The sequence below is a fragment of the Sinohyriopsis cumingii genome, chromosome 5 (genome assembly GCF_028554795.1).
Source record: "Sinohyriopsis cumingii isolate HCF-2022 chromosome 5, ASM2855479v2, whole genome shotgun sequence".
Taxonomy (NCBI): Eukaryota; Metazoa; Mollusca; class Bivalvia; order Unionida; family Unionidae; genus Sinohyriopsis; species Sinohyriopsis cumingii.
The window spans coordinates 148603008-148625585 of NC_142965.1; the positions used below are offsets into that span (position 1 = coordinate 148603008).

General features: G+C 39.5%; 1 long non-coding RNA gene across 2 annotated transcripts in view; it reads right to left on the minus strand.

The window, feature by feature from the left end:
• The window catches only part of LOC149800435 (uncharacterized), a 48464-nt gene that overhangs the window by 5806 nt on the left and 20080 nt on the right, over positions 1-22578 (minus strand). Inside the window, exons 4-6 of one of the 2 annotated variants that reach the window (XR_016421382.1) lie at positions 8480-8737; positions 7045-7075; positions 1248-1310 (exon numbers count right to left, since the gene is read on the minus strand). This is a non-coding gene — a long non-coding RNA (uncharacterized LOC149800435). The remainder of the gene's footprint in view (positions 1-1247; positions 1311-7044; positions 7076-8479; positions 8738-22578) is intronic. The other variant, XR_016421383.1, reaches the window with a different exon arrangement.

Here is a 22578-nt window from a genome sequence, read left to right on the forward strand (position 1 = left end):
CTTTTCTTTGTTCTTTTTTTCTTAGTTGCAAATTGCAGCAGTTATAATATATCTCATTTTTTTATGCTAGGCCGTGAATGACTGGATTCTCATATTTGACAGTTCTCCTAATTGAATTACCAAACTTAATTAGTCACTACGGTAAATAGGCAGATATAACATTATGAGCAAGAAATTCTATCCCAATTTTGAAATTTGCTTTGTCTGTTTTAAGTATGGCTACCTGTGATGCAGGAGAATAAGATTAAATTTTTAATATGTTTTTAAATTATTTTTCATTTTAGGTATAACCTTGCATTGTCAAGGATAATTAAATTACTACTGATATTTTCTGTGAGAATATACACAAAACACAGCAGGACATGGACGGTACATAGCTGACATTTTCGCACCGTACGCCGTTATTCATACTGCTATTGAATGCGTTTGAGCATACAATTAAAATAAGATTACTTTTTTTGAAAGAATAATTGATATATTTGATCCCATGGCTTTTCCACTTGCAAACATACCGAGCTTTTCAACCATGTGGTGAAAATTTTCCGTTATACATTATATACACGCAAATATCCACTGCTTATATGAACGCTACTCATCTACTTTATCGAAATATGTTCACAAATAATTACAATACATCTGGAATTTCTACATCTAGTAATCATCCCTTCCCATGAATATCCGTCAACTGGAATGAATTATAATTCGTATAATATATACATTGTAATTTTACTGGTTCAAGAATTGAGCATTATTAATTCAACGAGAGTTTCAGACTATTTCTGACGTGCCAGAATAACCAAAAGTCCTCCTTCTTTTTCTCTTAATTTTGTCATTACAACAAAAACTACGTGATAAACAGAACATTAAATGATTAAGGATTTAATATTAAATGTATGAAACTTTCTGAGCAAAATATCCAGCTATTGCTAGCTCAACTCGTTTCATAAAGTAAATATTAAATCATTAACCATTTGAAATGCTCTTTATACTTTTTTGTCTCTCAAACATACACACACGCATGGACGCACGCATGCACATACACCTAGGGATGCACACACAAATGATCATATAATTTAACAGTAGTGACAGTATTCAGCACAATTAATGCAGTCCTCCAGGTTACCAAAAAACAATTTCTGGGACTGCGTTCAAAACTTATAATATGTTCTCTCTCTCTCTCTCTCTCTCTCTCTTAGACACACATACATACAGACACACACACACACATAAACAAACACATGGAATACCTTGGACCAAGTACTGGGGAAGAAGTACGGCTACGATAGCGCTTCTCACTTCTAATAGACGCTCTACAAAAGATTGCATTATTATTTTCAGCAGTGAAACTTTTGTTATTATTATAAAAATCATAAAATGAAACACAGTTTGGGTAACACAACATTTATCCAATAAAATTTTTATTGTGCCATCTTTTGAAGCTTGTGCACTTTAAATAGTAATTTTTGGTAAAAATCCCCAAAATAATGATAATTGTCTTGACTAATTGTCAAAGTTGAATCTTTTAGCCGCACGTAAAACAACCTCTGGGTCAAGCTAATCTGTTTTGTAAAATTACTTAATTATTATGTACTAGAATTATATAACTTAAACCCAGAAACATAAAAGCTCGAACATCTCATTGAGAACACTATGTAAAAGTTTGCATACGGCATATATTTTTCACGGCTTTACAAAAGTCAAATAAACATACCATGTCAATAAATTATGAAAAAGATAATATCTGCACGAATTTAGCAAGGTCGATCTATTTGAAGCACCCATGAAACAGAATAGTGGTATAGACAAAAAGCCACTGCGTGTCACTACCGGAGCCAGGAAATAATCTCAAGGCCTTTGAGAACCACCACCGAATATCATTTATGTGAATCTATCGGTACTAAGTGTGAAAATGGAAGGTTGAGCTGGCAACCAGGAGAAAGTAGAACACAAAACCATTGCATACAAGTTCCCATGCAGATTCTGTTGCGACAGTGTCTCCAAGGAGCCGATGTTCTACAGCGACGGACATGTAGGCTTTAGCGTGAGAAGGAAGAGGTCTAAAATAGAAATTCAAGCTCCCAATGTCGATTGGGTTAAAGTATGGAAACACTGTAGAGAAATAAAAGAACCAAACAAATATGGGAATATTTATCTCTACCTCCATAATGCATGGTGGACACAAGAACATGCATATAGAAGAAATATAATACACTATCTACCAAAATGCCTACTATGTAATACTGCGACAGATAGGAAAGAACATATAATACTAGAATGTACACATTTAAGTAATGAGAGAACGGAAGCTATAAACCAAATAACTGACAAACTAGGTAATTTTAATCCGCTAAACCTACTATATACAGCACACATTAACGACAAAAAACATACCAAACGGTAATCAACTTTATCTACCACGCAAACAATGAAAGAAATAATAAAATATGGAGCAGTGAAGCAGAATAAAGTCTGAAAGGCCTAATGGCTAGTTAAATAACATCAGACCTTAACAAACATCACCAATTAATAACATTATATAACACTATACAATTAAATAAGAAATCCCCCGCCTGGAGAGCCCATAGGCTAGTGGAAACACACCAGGAGAGAGAGAAGAATATTTTTGCTTGCAAACAAGGAAACAGAATAACGTCTGAAAAGCCTAAATGGCTAATTAAATAACATCAGGCAATAACAAATATCAACATTTATCATAAATACCTAAACATTATATCAATTAAATAAGAAATCCCCCGCCTGGAGAGCCCATAGGCTAGTGGAAACACACCAGGAGAGAGAGAAGAACGTGTTTGTTTACAAACAAGGAACTAATAATGCAAAGCCAAGTGACTTGTAAAACTAGGTGGATACCACGTGACCGCTCTCTAATGACAACACACAGACTTTCTTCTCTAATATACATGAAGGATACTACGACTGCGGATAAAGTCTGTCCGCCGTTGTAGCTTCATTGACCAGTACAGAATAAATAAACAAACATGTATGACGAATCTGACTTACAACAAACAAGCTGTGGCGGGGCTCCATGAGGGACAGATCATACCTGATTCTTTAACAAGACCCCTCGGAGCTCCTCCACATCAAACTCAAGCAATACAAACATGACCTAACAAAACAAATGAACCTACCATTATATAGAATAAATTAACAAATGTGATAATTCAAATCAATATTCAAAATTCAAAAACCCATCTATAAATAAGGGCGGGATGCCATGTGAGAAATCATAACTGACACCCGAAAGGGACTCATATTGGCTCACCCTCCCTTATAATTCATTTTTCATAAATATGAACTGGTAAATTTTTAGATCATATGAAGATATCTATCTAAATAAAGACGGGGCGGAGAATAAAAATTCATATGAGAAAATGATACCCGAAAGGGATTTATTCGCAAACCTCTTCTTTATAAATAATTAAAATAAAATTGAACACAAAAATAAGGAAATATTTTATTTGGAATATAATCTGATTTGGAATTATATTTTAATAAAGAAATAATACAGTACTAACTGAACATTAAAATTCGGACGTAAATTAATAGATGAATGATGAATGTGACAGAGGTTTCACCTCAGACAGTTATTAAAGTTTCTGATGATGGAACGTGTGCCACAGTCATATAACCATCCTATTCATAATTAAATCCTAAGAAAATAATTATATATACATGAACAAGCCTGATGGACTACCAGAAACCTCCAGACAGACTCAGAAGTACCCACTACTGAGCATCCCGCTGCTGGATGGCAGGAAAATGTTTGCCCCAACACCAAATTGACACAGAGCGCCAAGAGGTCAATTTGCCCACGGATCATTTCATGAAGACTGACCCCGGGCAAATTCTTCAGCGATATGTACTGAAACCAGCTTTGAGCAAATAATATACAAACTCAAGTAACACATTAAGATCTAGCAAAGGTACATAAGACCTACATAATAAACAATTTGACCCAGCCAAATAAGAAACTAAAAGAAATATAATACTACCCAAAAGTCTACATAATGATTAGAAATACAAGAGTACCACGGTACATCAATTAAAACCTAATAAAGCTCTCAACTCCCTGTTTAACAAACGGGGAAAAGAGAACTACACCGAATTAAGATGCACGCACTAAAAAGTGGACAAAATTGAACTATAAGAAAAAACACCACCCTGCTAAAATCTATATAATATGCGAAGACGCAATACAACCCCCCCCCCCCAAGATACACAAACACACAAACATATATACACACTTTATTATTCTTATATACTTATCTAAGAGAAAGACTGGAACCATTTGACATAGATAAGCCAATGCAAAAAATAAAAACATACGTGAAACATACTATTTAAAAAAAAAAAGAAAAGAAAAAAATAAAAAAAATAATAACAAATAAAAAAAGGGATATATATGTATATACATGTGTATATATATATGTACATATATGCACAAAATAAATAAATGAATAAAAGGGGTTAAATGACTCTGGCAAAGTCAACTACATAAGAAAACAATATAAAGAAAACAAGGGGGAGGAATTTGGCCCATGACATTAATGTGTCACTGGGACAATAGTATGACCCAAAATCGGAAGTCAAAACTTATGGAACTCGGACCCCTAAAAAGTCCTATGGGGGTCGGAAAGTACATACAATTTTGACTTCATGGGATTTAAAAAAAACCTTACAAATATGATGATAAAAAAGAAATTAACCCTGCAAAATTCAAAATCAACATTATTGTTTTTATACAATGAACATACACAGATAACTTGTAGGAGGACAGGGTCAACCCACAATAAAATACACTTTTAGATATAATCAGGATGTCACCTCTAAGTTCTAACCAGCTATATATGCTGGGATGGAACTAAGATGTGTCAACAATAAGGAGGACGGCCATTAGTATCGTGTGTACTATAGGGAAACGAGGCTTATCCTACATCAATAGCTCTTTTTACCCTTTCCATTGGTCGGATTGATTGAACTTTTGCCGTCATTCATAGGACGAGACATGGTCCCATGGCTCAGTCTATAAAATAGCGTGCTGCGGTGGTCCAGAGAGAGAGAGAGAGAGAGAGAGAGGGTTAAGGATATGATTCATTGGCCGAGCAAGGGGTTGGACGTGGAAAAGGAGTAAAGAGTTTAGCACCGGACAGTGGAACTACAAAGGAGAGGTATCTCTCAAACTAATGATCACAATTTTCATTACAATTTACAACTTCACTACATTTTTCATAATATTGCTCTAATTTATGCACGCTTAACATGTGTTTTACTTTAATTTCGCATTGTATTATACCTTTTCGCGCTAAATTTTTGCGCCAGTAATTTGTACACGCTTGCAAGTAATTCGGTGCCATTTGAAATTAAAATACACGTATTTTTAAAACATTCTTGTTAACTATAATATCTCAACCTTATGATGGCCCAAGCTGCGTCTCAGGGAGAGATATTATCACAATACTTTAAAACATCCCATGAAGATGTGGAGAAAGGGAAACTAATTAAAGCACATAGAGCCCCATGGGTCCAGGCCATTGATCTCTCTGAGGTCAACCAAAATGAACGACCAACCAACGTTCAAATAATAGCCGCTCTTGCAGCAAGAGGGCTACAGGACAAAATTGAGAGTTTCCAAAATGTTGGCAAGGGGATTTTCCTTGTCTTTCCGAAAGGCAAGGAGAAACTCTTGCCAAACAAGAATATTATTGTATGTGACAAAGTGGCGAAGATCATTGATCCCCCACCAGTTACCAAATTCGTGCAAAGGAAATACACCAACATCCACATAAGCAAATTCCCGCATGAAATTCCTCTGGAGGTTTGCAAGGAGGGATTCGAACAAAGGCTAACAATTAAAGCCAATAACATCAAAAGGGACACATACAAAGCTTTTCTGGAACTCACAAACGGAAAAATTATTGTCCAAATAGACTCCAAGGACGCGACACAAGTACCCGAATTCTTTAAAATTTATGGAATAACGGTATCCACTTGGTTTTATAATTGTCACCTAACCAGACCTTGTGCTACCTGTAAACAAACAGGACACAATATGTGGAAATGTCCACAAAAAATGAATCAACCAGGCACAAGTGACACACATACAACAGCAACATACGCACAAGCTGTGCAGAGAAAACAACAAAACAAACACTCAAGAAGGAACAGACACAGAAAATTACACACAGACAGAATCGGAGGAGGAGGAGATGGAGATCACTCCCCTACTTAGAAACAGAACACCATCCACCTCGCCAGCAACCTCACCTATACATACAGATACAGAGACTCTAGAAAACACACAAACCTTCACAAATTCAACAATTAACACAATGGAACGCGAAGAAACTTTACCCAAACAACTAGTGCATGACATAACACAGACTACATCAACTGTAGAAACAAAATATGCACAACCAAGCTTAGCAACACCTGCTAAGAAAAAAACAAGAAGAAAAGAAAAGCCAACACTCTTAGAGCAAACTTGTCTAAGGAAAAACAACTTGACACCCCAAATAAGGATAAGCTTAGTACCAATATTGTTAAAAACATCTTCCAGGATTTATCAATCCAGCCGTTAACTTCACTGGAATCTCAACTTCCATGTGAACATAATATAGTGACTCAAACACCAGCTATCACTACGACCCAACCACAAAAAGAACTGGGACTAGAAATACCAGAAGGTGTCAAAACAACTCAAAAGAGGTGGACAAGATCTACCAAATCTAGTCAATAAACAACAATCTAATATAATTTCAAGATTGAACATGTTAGATTCTCAACCATTATTTTATTGGCAGTGCCTGTATATATACTGGTTCGGAAAACAAATAAAACTACAACAAAATAGAAATTTTAATTTTTCTATTAAACCACCACCTTGATGTACATATAAAATTAATATGACAATTAGGATATTTAAAGACCATGCAAATATGTGGCAAATATTTGAAAAACCATTAATAGAGAAACAAATAAACGAAATAACAAATTCGGATCCTAATAAAATAGAAATTAAAGTACCTAATGTAAATTGGCTATAAGTGTGGAAACGCTGTAAAGAAATAAAAGAACCAAATAAATATGGTAATATTTATCTATATCTCCATAATGCATTGTGGACACAAGAACACGCATACAGAAGAAACATAATCCACTCTTTACCTAAATGTTTATTATGTAATACGGCTACGGATAGGAAAGAACACATAATATTAGAATGTATACATTTAAATAATGAGAGAACTGAAGTAATAAATCAAATAACCAACAATTTAGGTATTTTCAATCCACTAAACTTACTATATACAGCATATATTAATGATAAAAAAACCATACCAAATAGTTATTGATTTCATTTACTATGCAATTAATGAAAGAAATAGTAAAACATGGAGCACTGAAGCTGAATAATATCTGGAAAGCCAACTGGCTAGTTAAACACACCAGATATTAACTTTAATTCTACTTTTACAATAAGAAATTTTCCTCCTGGAGAGCCTATAGGCTAGTCAAAACACACCAGGAGAGAGAGAAGAACGTGTTTGTTTGCAAACACGGAATTAGTATTATAAAACTAAGTGGCTACCACGTGACCGCTCTATAATGAGAAACAAACAGACATTCTCTTCTAACATACATGAAGGATACTACGACTGCGGATAAGACTGTCCGCCGTTGTAGCTTCATTGACCAGTACAAAAGGATTTGACCTACATCATAACAAGCTGTGGCGGGGCTCCAAGAGGGACAGATCATATCTGATTCTTTAACAAGACCCCTCAGGACTCCTCCACATCCAACTCAAGAAAAACAAATATGATTGAATACAAAATTTCAATTTATCATCTTATATGAAGAATCTAGTAGAGGGATCAAAACAGGAGATCATCATGATCCCCAAAAGGGGCCTGCAGAGATCCCTCTGCTATAATAAATGGAAAAAACATTTTCCTGTATTTTAACTTAATTTCAGATTTCAAATTATAAATAAGGGCGGGATGCCATATGAGAGATCATATAAGTGACACCCGAAAGGGACTCATAATTGCTCCCCCTCCCTTATATTTTAAATACATAAATACAAATTATTTAATTTTAGACCATTGTGACTTGAAGATTTATATATAAATAAAGACGAGGCATGGGATGGAAAATCATACGAGAAATGATACCCGAAAGGGATTTCATCCGCTACCCTCTTCCTTATAATTAATACAATAAAATTGAATATAACCAAAAATAATGGAAATTTCCATTAAGATACTATTGATTTAACCTTAAAATTATAACTTGATAATGAGAGATCACAGTTTAATAGAACTTTCAAATTTGGAAAGTAATTAAAATAGATGAATAATGAATGTGACAGAGAGTTCATCTCAGACGTTTATTAAAGTTTCTGATGATGGAATCTCTGCCACAGTTGTATAACCATCTTATTCCAAATTCAACTCACTAAAACGTCTCCATATAAATGAAGAAGCCTGATGTAATACCAGCGACGTCCAGACGGACTCAGACGGACTTTTTCCATCTGAACATAGATTCGAGAACCAATTATTCCATTACAGAGAATCCCGCTGTTTGTTGGCAGAAAACGCTCGATTCAACTCTAAATTGATCTGTCGCGCCATGCGGCAATTTTGCTCACGGGTCATTCCATGAAGATGGGTCCGAAGCAAACTTTTCCCGGTGGTATACACTGAAATCCGTTCTTAAGGAAAATAATACACAACTGAATGCATTTAACATACTAAGACCTATCACATGTATATACGTTCTACGAACGTAAACAATTTGACTCAACTGAGATAGGAATCTAATGAACATGTAATACTACATAACGTATACATAACGATTAGAAGTACAAAGTACTACGGTACATCAATCAAAACTTAATACATCTCAACTCCCTGTTTGACAAACGGGGAAGGGAGAATTACCCCGAATTAAGATACACGCACTAAAATGTGCCAATGTTTTGAACTATAAAAAAAACCTCACCCTTTAAAAAATCCAATAATATACAGCATGCTATGGTATGCTATAAAACCCCCTACACCACATACAAACATACAAACATATATACACACTTATTATTCTTATATACTTACTTAAGAAAAGACTGGAACCATTTGATATAGATAAGCCAATATAAAAAATACATACGTGGGAAAAAAAAGAAAAAAATAAAAGAAAAAAATACAAATAAACAAAAAAAGGAGAAAGGAGAACAAGATAATAAAATAATAATAAATGGGACTAAATGACTCTGGCAAAGTCAACTAAATAAAAAACATAATAAAAGGAAAAAAGGGGGAGGAAATTGGCCCATGACATTAACATGTTGCTGGGACAATAGTACGACCCTAAATCGGAAGTCCAAACTTGTGGAACTCGGACTCTAAAAGTCCTAATGGAGGTCGGAAAATACATAAGATTTTGGCTTCATGGGATTTAAAAAAACTTACAAATATGATGATAAAAAAGAAATTAACCCTGCAAAATTTATAATTGACATTACTGTTTTATACAATGAACATATACAGATGTATTATGGGAGGACAGGGTCAACCCACACTAAATACACTTTTAGATATAATCAGGGTGTCACTTCTAAGTTCTAACCAGCTCTATGTGCTGGGATGGGGCTAAGATTTGTCAACATAAGGAGGACGATAAATATAGCTTGCAGCTTATGGTAATCAGAGAATTTCTTTTTCGTAGCTCCAGAATGGTTTCGGAGCCATCTAACCTTTTCTGCCTTCGTATTGGTCGAAAAGTACTATGAGCTCGTGGGTTGTTTTGTTTGTTTTAATATTTGTCGTTTCCAGTGCTTTAGATGGAATCTCCTTTTGCAAGGTATTTATCGTTTATGTCGAGAATTCGCATAAACTCATCATCATATATTACATTGTTTAGACCAGTGTGTAGTATGTAACTGTGGCGAGTGTGTGGTTTATTATGTGAGGTAATGCAGCCTTCATTATGCTTTTAGCTTATTTTGCCAAACGCCAGATAGCATAAAGGCCGCAAAGCTGATTCGGGCAATAGCCTCAAGGATAGAAACTTTTGGTGCTAAATTGATTCCAATAATTCCTCCGGTAAGAGGCGTGGCCCTAATGCAATTTCGGCACTAACAACCCTGGCAATTACGTAAGAGGTTGGGGTGGGTGGGGGTGGGGTTAGCTGTCTACAAGTACGTTCCTCTAACTTGTCACTTTTGGGTACTGTTAAGATGGCATAATGTCCAAGGATCTGTCAGTTTTCTTAATATCGTTATTTCTAGTAGTATTTGGTTGTACAGAAACTCCATTTAACAAGCTTGGTCAGATGCATAGCTAAATAGGCTTCAGTCGTCGTGGATTTTGGCTAATTACTCTTATGCAGTAGGGGCCCCGAATGGCCGAGTGATCTAATGGGCTCAACGTTTCGTTTCAGTACCATCTCACCTGTGTCTGCATGGGTTCGATTCTCAGACTCGGCTCACGTGGTACGTGAGACAGCCTGCTAGTAGCTTCCCGTGGGTCTTTGTTTGTTCCCGGGATTTTCCAGGGTTCTTCGTCCACCAGTAATACTGACCGCCATTGCTATACAGGTGCCACAACAGGTTCACAAACTTGCAGGTGAGTAGGAAACACTCGTGGGGTCAGTTCGCGCCGAAAACACTCCAGATGTCGTCGATGAGGCCACGTCAGTTAGTCAGCGGTTGTTCATGACAACATCATGGACCCAAAGACGTATCAAGCGTTAAAGCATAAACTCAGTAAAGATATCGATAATGTAAATAACGAACCCAATGATGACGACCCTTGAATAAATTGAGACGATTTGCAATGCAGGGTGTCTTTGTAAATACAACCCTGAGCGTCAACCAAATGATCACTATCTTTTCAATTAAACCAGAATTCCACCTGGTTCTCGCTACACTAGTTAAGGTGCAGGAAGGCTGCACACTTGAAATAGCGCTAGAGTTGTTGCATATTTATCGGCGTTGACCTAATATTCAATGACCACGTTTGAGGGCCGTGACTCGAGCTCTCGCCAATGTTCTCATCAGACGATGGCGTAACCTGTAATGTTGCTGAACTTTCGACTGGTGCGCAAGGGATTAAATCATTCAGTGATTCAATTTCACGGAGTTTCTCGTTGTTGACCGAAAAGATTTTACTTTAATTCGCTGACATAGTTCTACACTCAGCTGTGCCATCTCGATCAAATCGATCGAATCTCCACACTACGCGGTTGACATCATAGTCTTTGATGAGAACATTTCTCGGTTGGCTACAAGATGTTAACGAACTTCGCGGAAACCAACGAAATATGTGTGTATGCCCCACCGGCATGAGACACAATTTCCAGACTCATCATCACGATTCAGCTTAATCGAATTTGTGACGCCATCAGTGGCAGTTACCCAGTTTCGTCTTCGACGATGAGCAAAGAAGCCGCCCAGGGCTGCTTATTGTTCAGGCTCATCGCGAATGCAACCCTGGTGATATGTTCTCAGTTACCCCAATGATGCCCGTGCAGTTTCATGTAACAATTCCCAATTCCTACGATAAGAGCCATGGCACCCAACGCAATTTAGTCACTAACAACACCGGCAATTACTTAAGAGGTTCAAGGTGGGTTAGGGTGGGGTTAGCTCTCTACAAGTATTTTCCTCTATCTTGTCGCCTTTGTGTAATGCTAAGATGGCAATAATGTCAAAGAATCTGTTAGTTTTCTTCATATCGTTATATCTAATAATATTTGGTCGTACATCTCAATTTAACAAGCTTGGTCCGATGCGTAGCTAAAGAGGCTTCAGTTTTCGTGGAGTTTGGCTGATTACTCTTATGCAGTAGGGGTCCCGAATGGCCGAATGGCCTAAAGGGCTCAACGTTCCGGATCACTGCCATCTCACCTCTGTCTGCGTGGGTTCAATTCTCAGACTCGGCTGACGTGGTACGTGAGTCAACTTGTCAGCAGTTTCCAGTAGGTCTTTGGTTCTTCCCGGGATTTTCCAGGGTTCTTCCTCCACCAGTAATACTGACCGCCATGTGCTATACATGACAATCAGTATTACTGCTGGAGGAGGAACGCTGGAAAATCCCGGGAACAACCATCTTGTGCTAAAAAATGGCGTTGGACCCAACAATAACAACAACTGCTATGCACTAGAGCGCTATGTTATATTTTTATATGCTTAATGTTTTGGGTTAATGGAACTATTTTCTTTTCCGTCATCGGGATATGTGATAGGGTGATTTTTATACCTATAGGGAAAAGTTATTGCTGACACGGGATCTTTCAAAGCTCGCTTCGGCGAGTGCTACATAATATGTCCGCAAATTTCGCCCAAACATGGGGAAGACACTGAAGCGTCGGGTAAAGAAACGTACAGGTAAAACGGTTGCAAATGCGTGAAAGCAGACTCGCAACAGGTTCACAAACTTGCAGGTCGGTAGGAAACACTTGTGGGGTCAATTCGCGCCGACAACAACACTCCAAAGGTCGTCGATGAGGCAACGTCAGTTAGTTAGCGGTTGTTCACGACAACATCATGGACAGAAAGACGTTTCGAGCGTTAAGGCACAAACTCAATGAAGATATTAATGATGTAAATAACAAACGCGATGATGACGACCATTTTATAAAAAGAGACGATTTGCGATGCAAGGTGTTTTTGCAAATACACCCCTGAGCATCAACCAAATGATCACTATCTTGTCAATTAAACCAGAATTCTACCTGGTTTTTCCTACACTAATTAAGGTGCATGAAGGCCGCACACATGAAATCGCGCTAAAGTTGTTGCATATTTATCGGAGTTGACCTAATATTCTATGACAGCGTTTGAGGGCCGCGACGCGATGCCTCGCCAGTGTTCTCATCGGACAGTGACGTAACCTGTAATGCTGCTGAACTTTCCACAGGTGCGCAAGGGATTAATTCAATCAGTGATTCGATTTAACGGAGTTTTTCGTAGTTGACCGAAAAGAATTTAATTCGCGGACATAACTCTATACTCAGCTGTGTCATCTTGATAGAATCGATCGAATCTCCACACTACGCGGTCGACATCACAGACTTTGATGAGAATATTTCTTGGTTGGCCCCAAGATGTTAACGAAATTCGCGCAAACCAACGAAATATGTGTGTATGCCCCACCGGCATGAGACACAATTTCCAGACTCATCATCACGATTCAGTTTAATCGAATTTGTGACGCCAGCAGTGGCAGTTACCCAGCTTCGTCTTCGGCGATGAGCAAAGAAGCCGCCCAGGGTTGCATATTGTTCACGCTCATCGCGAATGCAACCCTGGTGATATGTTCTCAGCTACTCTAATGGTGCCCGTGAAATTTCATGTAACAATCCCCAGTTTGAACATGTTCGCTTATACCTCATTGCTCAAGTCGGGCGTGGGTGCAATATCCATGAGGAGATTTAACAATACAACCGGACATATCGACATATTATTTAATATATATACAGTGATGTTCGTAGGCGTACGTGTAACACCCATTCGCTTTATCAACACGATTAAGCCAGTTTACCTGACATTTCATGGAAATGGCATTGACAATGTCGTCAGTAGTAAGGTGGGGTACATTAGCGACAATGGGAATTAGCATTACAGAGACCCCTGGGTCAGATTAGCGACAAGGGAAATTTAACATGGCGAAAAATCGTGGGTCAGATTAGCGACAAGGGAAATTAACATGGAGAAAAATTGTGGGTCACTCTAGCGACAAAGGGAATTTAACATGGAACTATAGTGTGGGTCTGTCTAGCGACAAGGGGAAATTAACATGGGGAATAGAGTTTGGGCTTTTGGGATTTTTTTTTTTAAGTTTTTTAAAATTTAAATTTAAATTTAAATTTTTAAAAAGGGTAGGCAATGGAAAGGCTATCTCTTTTCGAGAAATATGGCTGGCCCTGAAAAGGGCCTTTGGGTTTTCTTCTTCTTCTGCTTCTAATTTCTTCTTTTTCTCCACCAAGTTCTTATTTTATCTCCAACACTCTTTCTCTTCTTCTCTTTCTTTTTCTCCTGCTCTTCTTTCTTCTTCTTCTCTTCCTCCTCTTCTTTCTTCCTCTTCTCATTTTCTTCTTCTTTTTCAATCTTTTCGTTCCATTTGCCTATTCTTATTCTTTCCTCTTCATCCTCCTTCTCCTCCTTTATCTCTTTCATGACACCACTAATCTTGTCCTTTACCTTTTTTAAGTTATTAATTTCCATCTTTACACGATGGGGACTATAGGAATAATGGTCTTCAACCAGTCTTATTAACATCTGCTCCATCATTCCTAAGTTGTCTAAAACGTCTTGTAATGTTTGTATTTTGTCCATTTGGTTAGAAGCCATCTTCTTTTTTTATTCTTTGCAGAATGGTTTGAACGACGAATACTGTGGGTTCTTATACTTAAAGCGCGTACGTGAAGGAAAACATCCTCCTAAAACGTAAAATTGATCTTACCTAGATCATGACCAAACAACGCGCGAACGTGAAGGAAAACATCCCCCTACTTTTTCATTTCATATAATAAAACCCAAACTATACTTTCTCATTTCAAATAATAAAAACCCAAACTATACTCTCCACATACGCTAAGAAACAATAAACAAAATCCATAATCTACTATCCACACAATCTTACGTGAGCGCTTACAAAACCCAAACTATACTCTTCACATACGCTAAGAACAATAAACAACTCCATAATCTACTATTCACACAATCGTACGTGAGTGGGTACAAACACAAACACACAAACACAAACACACAAACACATACGCTAAGAAACAATAAACAAATCCATAATCTACTATCCACACAATCGTACGTGAGCGGTTACAAAACCCAAACTATACTCTCCACATACGCTAAGAACAATAAACAAATCCATAATCTACTATTCACACAATCGTACGTGAGCGGGTACAAACACAAACACACAAACACAAACACGCAAACACAAACACACAAACACATACGCTAAGAAACAATAAACAAATCCATAATCTACTATCCACACAATCGTACGTGAGCGGTTACAAAACCCAAACTATACTCTCCACATACGCTAAGAACAATAAACTAATCCATAATCTACTATCCACACAATCGTACGTGAGCGCTTACAGAACCCTAACTATACTCTTCACCTACGCTAAGAAACAATAAAGAAACCCATAATCTACTATTCCCACAAACATACCTTAGCTCTTACAAGCAACAACACACAAACACATACCCTCACACTATCTTAAAAAAGAGTTAGTGTTTATAATCACACTACTCTACCTACACACATTGGCAAATCGATCGTTATTTCTTTTCTAGAGTATTGGGTAGCCCTGAAAAGGGCTGTTTTTTTTTAACTTCATGGACACCTGGTTAATGGTGGCACCTTCCAGGCCTGGCGCCACATACACATCTTGTCCCCCAGTTACTTTTTACCTTTTTGGGGGAGAGAGCAGAGGTAGGATATCTCGCTTCAGAATCCCAATTTTCGCTCTCTGGGATTCTGAAATTTCTTCTTCTTCTCTCCTTTTCCTCCTCCTCCTCTTCTTTGTATCTTCTCTCCTCCTCTTTGTATCTTCTTTCCTCTTCTTCTTTATATCTTCTCTCCTCCTCTTCTTTGTTTCTTCTTTCCTCCTCCTCTCTTATCCTTCCCTCCTCCACAATGGCTTCCGCGGCCAGTTCATTTAATATGCGCCTGGCATATTCCAGATGCACATGAAGTTCCAACAGTTTCTCCAGTCTCGTGTTCATTTTTGGTGTTGATCAATCAACAATGGTAGCTGGACTGCCGAACGAGTTTCAATTTATAGTGAAAGCGCGGACGTGAAGGAAAACAGCCCCTAAAAACAAAATTGATCTTACCTACATCATGACCAAAAAACAACAACGCGCGGACCTAAAAGAAACACTCACTCACTTTTTATGCTACCCATCACTATTTTAAAATTTTTTATAAATCACTTCAATAGACTATCCACATACGCAAAGCAATCCAATCTAACCCCAAATTTACACCTCAAACACCAAAAAAAAGACATCATTTTAATCTACTATCCATACCAACTTACTTAACCACTTACAAACACAAACACACAAACACATGCACTCTCACTATCAATAAAGAGTTAGTGTTTATTTTCACACTACTCTACCTACACACATTGGCAAATCGATTGTTATTTCTTTTCTAGAGTATTGGGTAGCCCTGAAAAGGGCTGTTTTTTTTTGTTTGCTATGGCATTTTTTTAGTTTCTAAGAATGCGATGTCCTCTGAGGATAGACTTTCTGGCGATAGGTCTGCTTCTTCGGAAAGAGAAGAAGAACTCTTTGGTGTCGATACGACAATCGACAAAGCCTCTGTCAGCTTCAGGTTGCTGCTGCTGCTCTTGTTGTTGTTGTTGCTGCTGTCTCTGAAGTCTGTACTTCTCTGTTCATTCTTCTTTTTCCCTGTTCATTTCTTCTCTGAAGAGCTCTTCTATCAGGTCTTCAGTGACTTTTAACATTCTCACATTCTCTATTTCTTCTGGCTTCGGTATCAGACTGTGTCTGACCCTATGCAAATTCACGTAGGCTTCGTTGAGTTTAGCTAGTTTGGAGCACATCTTCTTAGGAGGATGAGTCGACAATGGATGGTTAGACTGGAAACAACCCGGTTCTTAAAGTCAAAGCGCGGACGTGAAGGAAAACATCCCCCACACGGTTTTTGAGTCGCAACGTTTAGTGAGTGTCATGAGAGGGATAGTAAGAAATGAAAGAGCATCAATCCAACATTCTTATAGCTAAACAAAAGACAAAGGCATTTTTTTCAAAACACAACATTTTTTATTCAAAAATCACTTAACACTAAACAACAACTCTAACATTTTTAACAATAATCCAACAATATAACATCAAACAATTTTTTCAAAACACAACATTTTTTATTCAAAAATCACTTAACACTAAACAACAACTTTAACATTTTTTAACAACAATGCAACACTAAAAGTTTCTCCACTAGGTAAAGAGGGATAACAGTCTTCCATGGTTTTTAGTAATCTAGGATGACTTCTCTCAAACTGTTGATTTCTATGGTATTATCGAATTCTGCATACAGGATGACGTTCACAGTTTCATCAGGGTCTCGGTGTTTAAACTGAATTTCCACACGAATCTGGCCGGATTTTATAGGGTGGAAATGTCCCTCGTCGCTGCCTTGGTCTGGAGTGAAATCGAAAGCCCACAAAGCGTAGCCTCCTGCATAATCCTCGTACGTAATACCGTGACTGGTATTGGTTCCTAACTGTCCGGTGGCTTTGTACAAGGACAAGTACGATCTCAAGTAATTCTTCTTTTTAAAGTCAGGTTCGAAAGGTCGGGTACACAAGGTCTTGCCATCGCGACTGACTTCGATTTTGGACACGCCAAAGTGTTGAAAGTAGAAAGGATTTTTTTCGGCAGCTCCGTTGAAGGCTGTATTCTCGACGATACCAACGATCAAACGTTTGGGTAACTGTCCTTGGAACAGATGATCTTCGATCGTGGATCGCTGTCCCTTGGGAATGGTGAAGGTTTTCACTTCCACGCGTCGTATGGGATACTTGGCGGTCGTTCTGCTCAACGTCTGACTGATGTCGTTTCCCACTTTAGGTAACACTTCCACACGGCGTACGTAGAGTCTGGCTTCTAGGATTTTGGTTTTGTAACCGTCACTATCAGCCATCAAATGGAAAGCGGCACTGCTACGATTCAGTCTCAGGCGGACATCCACCCCGTTCAGCAAATACTTTTCTTGCAACCACATGTCCAAATGCAAACGATCCATCAGTTCTAAACTTGTGTCGGCTCCCGTGATTCTCTTTCTTCGTTCTACAAATCCATCATTGTTGTCTTTCTTTTCATCAGTTTCCAATATTTCAAACTTGGTAGGTTCGTCAGCTTCCCATACCACACAGGCATTGAGATGAGTGTTCTTGGCATCTATTCCGTACGTCAAGAGATTTTCCAGGTAGGCACGATAAGGGTAAGTATCCATGCTGCTACTGACCAGTTTGTTATTCAAATACAAGTCCACTCCACTGAACAAGGAATGCATGAAATTGTTGACGGGAGCTACTGCTTCATCGTCTATAGCACCTCCAGTCTTATCTAGAATTTTGACTTTCAGGTACAAGTAACTGCTATTCAGATCGATGTAATCTTCGGGCTGTCCTTTGATTTCAAACTCGATGGGAGCGGAATCGGTCAGTGAGGAGACGGGGTGAAATTCCACCCACTGCGATTCTTGCATCGTCATCATCGTGGGGGGCATGGCAAACAGATCCAGTTCCGTCTTGGAACAAGCGCAAGATTCTCGGTGCATCATTTTTTTTGTCTCTTTTCTCAATAATCGAAAACGTCTAAGTCTCGAACGGTTCTTCTTTTCTTGGCCTTTCTCGCTTGAAGTCTGGTGAAAGGGTGTTTTCTTCGTCGTCTCTTTCTGCCTTGTCCTTGCTGAATGCCTGACTCGGTAGCGTGCAGGGCATTTATAGGTGTTTCTCGTTGGCCTAAAATGTCTTTGCCCGTTTGCAGCAAGACATTTTTGCCTGCCCTCATGAAGGCTTCTTTAGGGTTTTGTTTGTCGATGATGACATTTTGGAGAAATTCTTTGCCTTGCGTCAGTGCCGCATCTTTCAAGGCGTGCAATCCGCGTGTCACCATCGGTTTCAACACCGGGGCCACCGAACGAAAGGCCGATTTTAACATATCTCCTAAGCCGTGTCCTCGCTGTCGAGCAACCCCTCGGTACACTGGATACATGACTTAAGAGTCGTGAGAGAACCGTTTTCGAAAATGGAGTTTCACCGTGACTTTTCCTTTGGTGAATGGAATATTTTGTCCCAGATCTCCTTTTATAGCAATGTTGACCGTATCCAAATACGACTTACTGACAGGCAAATAGTGAGGATGGACAAATTCGCGGTGGACGTGGTAAGTGTTCCCACCTTCCTCGTCAGTGTTCGTGGCAGAATCCACTTTGAAAGGAATGACACGCAGTAACGGTACGGAGGTGTGTCCCACCACGTTGTACTCCACCACATCGGAATACACGAACATCAAATTCAATCCTTGGTTCAGTTCTACCGGGGCACGAAATAACTTGCTAAAAGACTCGTTGTCGTAAACGATGGGTAATTCGTTTTTCTTGATCATGGTCTTTCTCATGTCCATGTCTCCGCCCAACATGTCAAACAATTCAGGACAAAATAAAATGGACATGATTTTACTCCGTTCAAATTTCATCAAGAAGCGACGAGCTGCTTTGTGGTACTCCATGGTGACATTTTTGTTGACATGCTCCAAAGCTTTCAGAAACACGACATTAAACCTGGAGGTTATGGTGCTGACCAAATGTTGACCACTAAAATAATAGCCTGGGGGAATGAACAAGTGATAGGTGGTGTACTTTTGTGTACGGGTTTTCTTCTCATATTTGACATTGCTATCCATCCACTGTTGCATTTGCTCGTCATGAACTTCCACATCAAAAAAATTTTGATTGGGAAGGACATTGAGGACTTGGGTCGGGTGAATCATTTCTACAAAAGCCACTTCCCAATGGGCTTCGTGATCTAACTGGATGGCCTGAGGTAATTTGGCCGTGTAACAGCACAACGTGTTCTTGGGAAACACCTCCATGGAACTGTCACTGGGTAAAGTTAAGTAAAATTGGTTTTGGTGACTCATAATTCCAGAGTTCTGTGGCTGTCCGAGGGGTTACTGGACGTCAGAGGCGTGTCTCCGTCTAAAATGGGGTTCTGGTTGTGATTGAAGTGGTGACTGGCACTGGCACTGGACACAAGGTTCCCGGGGTTCCCGTTCGAGGTGAATTTCAGGGAGGGATTAGGAAGCAGGTAACCGATGCAACTGCTCAATAAAATGGTCCACAACTGTTTGTCTCCTTGTTGCAAACTCAAATTGGCGATGGCTGCCCCGATGACACAATACACCACGAAGATTTGGCAGAAAAAGACGATTTGCGTTTTAGGCACACGTTCTCCACACCACACCCACAAGGGTTGTTTTTGTAAATCTTGCACAGAAGAACTAGGGGAAGGAGGAGTGGTCGACGTAGCTGCGTCTGCTGTGTGAAAAGGCATGATGGTCACTTCTTTTTATAGTCGATGACTTCCGAAGCGTCGATCCAAGAATCAAAACTGGGCGGATATCCTTTCCAACGTACTTTGACTTCTTTGACACGTCGTTTGCCCACTTTACGGGTTCTGCGTTCGAGAATGCTTTCGATGTCGTACACGTCGTCTTCTTTTTTGGTCACACGTTGTAACTCGGGCAAATAAAACGTTCCTTTGAGCACTTCTCCGTTCATGTCTTCCAATTTATAGACGGCAGGATGACGGCCATGCACTCGTCCAGTGACGCGAAACAATTCGGTGGTCCAGTTAGGTAAGTAACCTTTGTCGAAAGTGCGTTTGGTTTTGCCAATGCGCACCCAATCTCCTACGGCCAAGTCTCCACTTTTCTTGGGGACAGCCCTCGTCGGGGACGTACCAAACAGGCGCTCAAACACCAACACTTCGTTGTCGGGAGTCACGTCTTGCGGGGCACGTCCGATGCTTCGATGGTAAGATTGGTTGTACGCTTGCACCAGGTGCGGTAAGATGTCGATGTACTTCAGAGTGTGGTGATGCGTAAAATATTTCCACATGCGTTCTTTCAAAGTGCGTTGAAAACGTTCCACGATGCTGGCTTTGGTTTCGTGATTCTCGGTGGTAAAAAAATGAATGTCACGTTTCTTTAATTCTTTTTGGAAAGCTTGGTTCAGAAATTCGGTGCCTTTGTCCGTTTGCCATCGAAGAGGGTGACGACCGCTTTGTTTCAACACTCGTTGCAGGGCTCGCACTAACTCGCTGCTCGATTTGGAAGCCAAGGGCACGACCCAGGCAAATTTGGAAAAGACGTCGATGACACAAAACAAATATTTGTAGCCACGATTGTAGCTGGCCAAATGAGAGACATCGGCTAAATCGGCTTGCCATTGATGATCGATGCCTTCCACTCGGGTGCGACTTCTGGCAAACTTGCGTCGAATGGGTTTGTGTAAAGTGTAGGTAGCTTGTTCTTGTAACCATCGTTGCACTTGAGGTAAACGGAGACTTTTCAGTCGCGTTTTGGCAGCACGATACAATTTTTGAACTCCTGCGTAACCTGCAGGATGGGAGGGATCGTAGTAAATGCTGGCTAAGACTTTTTCCATTTTTTTGTGTTGGTTGGTGTGTTAATAAGACACCCACTCTTGGAGGATGTTACTCTTTTTCTCTTGGGGTACTTTCTTGGATTGCAATGCTTTGCGTGTGCGACCGGCAATAGGTGTTGAAGAGGAGGAGGATGTCTGAGCGGGGGATATCGGTTCTTGTTTCACTTCTGTCTTCACTTCTGTCTTCACTTTCTTTTTCTCTTGTGATGAAGAAGGGGTGGCCATCATCTTTTTAATCCATCCAATTCTGGAGGTAGGTGGTGTTGTTAACTTGCGTACTTTTTCTGGTGGTGTTTTAAACCCTTCTTCTTCTTCTCCTTTTTCTGTCTTGGTCACTGGTACTGGTGGTACTGGTACTGGTACTGGTGATGGTGCTGGACTTTTCATCAAGGTCTTAAAATCTTTCAGAGTGGGTAGAGCTGTTTCGTCTAAAGCTTTCTGGTGAAAGAGTTGCAGTCGTTGCAAGAGTTGACCGTACTTTTGCGATTTTTCTGTTTCGGACAAATCTTGGCGATCCATCAAGGACTGCAATTCGTGTTGTAACTGGGACATCTCGCTCAAATGGGGATTGGGAGGTAAATGCGGGGTGCGTTGTTCTTGCCACCGATGGTATTCCATCCATCGTTTGTAAGGCACTAAAGCTAGTTTTCGTCCTTCCATGGGGTTGTCAGGGGTCGATTCTGAGATCTTGGAACTTCCGAGGCCTTTTTATCTTGCTCCCACCAGTCCTCCCAACATGGTTCCCAAGACTCCTTTCAGTATGGGGCCTAACAAGAGAGGCAAAATACCTCCACGTTGCACTAACATCTTCTTTTTTTGACGAATGGGAATTTTCTTTTGAACCATTTGGCGAAGAACGTGACGATGTTTGCCTAAGCATTGTTTCTGGTGTTTGGACAAAGGGATCGTGCCTTTCAAAACGTTCAAACAACATTCGCACACGGTATCGATGACCTCTTTGGAGGCTGTTTGAATGAGTTTTTTTCGTAGGGGTGGAGAAGCTTTGGACAGGACAGATAACATGTCCCCATCTTTGGCTAAACGTGGTGGCAGTCCTTTCCTTTTCTTTCCTTGGGGTTTTCTGGAGGGTGACATCTTTGAGTCTTCAGGAGCACCAAAAAAACACTGATACCCGACTTGGTGACAGGCATTTTTTATACTGGAACGCGTCGCCACTGATTGTCTTTACGTCGTATCAGTTTGAGGACAGGCATGACACGTCGTGCAGGGGTACGCAACGGACTAAATCGAGCCAGTTCTTGCTTGGACAAATCCAGTAAACTTTGTAACATGCCCGATCTTTCTTGAA